This window comes from Choloepus didactylus, chromosome 15 (assembly GCF_015220235.1).
Source record: "Choloepus didactylus isolate mChoDid1 chromosome 15, mChoDid1.pri, whole genome shotgun sequence".
NCBI lineage: Eukaryota > Metazoa > Chordata > Mammalia > Pilosa > Megalonychidae > Choloepus > Choloepus didactylus.
The window spans coordinates 79,519,231-79,520,669 of NC_051321.1; the positions used below are offsets into that span (position 1 = coordinate 79,519,231).

Below are 1,439 nucleotides of genomic sequence, written 5' to 3' on the forward strand. Positions count from 1 at the left end.
TGCAGGAGCAGGGGGACCCAGGAGGATCTGGGAGAAGCAGGCTTCATAGTGTCCAGAGAGAGAGGTGACCCCTGGTTCCTGCAGCAGGATGTCATTTGTTTGAATAATTCCCCAGGCCGGTAGGGGACAGAAGTCTATTATGTTGACGACCAAATGGAATGCAGCTGGTACAGGTGAAAGAAAAATTAACTGGGTGGGGAGCCTTTCCTGCTGGGTAATGGGCATAGCTGCATCTTTGGGGCCCTGTGAGGCTCACAGATGTCAAGGCAGCACTTGGCATGGTGGATCTTAGAATTCAGTGTCAGTAATAACAATAAATCTATGTTCTAGGAAGATGGCAGAGGTCTCAGAGCTTTACAATGTCACCTGGGAAGAAATGTGAGATAAAATGAGAAAATGGAGAGAAGAAAACTCCCCAAATTGTGCAAAAATAGTGGAAGTTGGAGAGGAGTTAGTTACTGAATATGCTTCTAAGCTTAGAGATGATATTTGGATCATATATGTACAGGTAATGATTGCAGCTCTAGACTATGGTCGAGATGACTTGGCATTCTTTTGTCTTCAGGAAGACAATTCCCTGGCAGTCTCAGAGTCAAGCAACTAACTGGCATGAGATTTGAAGCCATGGAAAGATATGTTGATACTATACAGCTGTATGACCAAATTTTACAAGAAGAGCCAAGACTGTTGCAAGAAAGCATAAGATTCATATTTGAAAAGCCCAGGGGAAATTGTGGAGGACATTCGAGAGCTGAATGAGTATCTGGGACAATTTGTTGGAGACCAAGAAACCTGGTATGAGCTTGCAGAGCTTTGTATCAGTGAACAAGACTATGCAGAAGCAGCCTTTTCTTTAGAGGGGCTTATGGTGACTAATCCACACAACCCCTTATACTGCCAGCAGTATGCTGAAGTTAAATATATCCAGGGTGGACTTGAAAACCTTGAACTTTCAAGAAAGTGTTTTGCATAGGCATTGAAACCAAGCAACGGAAATACGAGAGCTTTGTTTGGGCTTTATATGTCCGCAAGTCATATTGCTTCTAATCCAAAAGCAAGTGCAAAAACGAAAAAGGACAACATGGAATATGTTAGTTGGGCAGCTGGTCAAATAAACAGAGCTTATTAGCTTGCAGGTCGAAGTAAGAAGGAAACCAAATACTCTCTAAAGGCAATTGAAGACACGTCGGAAACATTGCAGATCACCCAGTCTTAAGGTTTCAAAAACTCTTTCACGCTAGGTATCATAGCTGCACAATTGAACTTAATGTCCTGTGACTTTCTTACTACATGCCCAGTACTGTTTATATACTAATTTTCTGTTAATAAAGCAGTTGTAAAGAATGTTGCTTATATAAACCTAAAAATTCCTTTTACTGCTAAGCAGAAAGATGGGAAAAATCCATGGAAGAATGATTTAAGAAGACTTATTGATTGTA

General features: G+C 41.2%; 1 pseudogene; it reads left to right on the plus strand.

Moving 5' to 3' along the window:
* The first annotated feature begins 334 nt into the window (after positions 1-334).
* On the plus strand, positions 335-1,216 carry LOC119510902 (annotated as a pseudogene).
* The last annotated feature ends 223 nt before the right edge of the window (positions 1,217-1,439 follow it).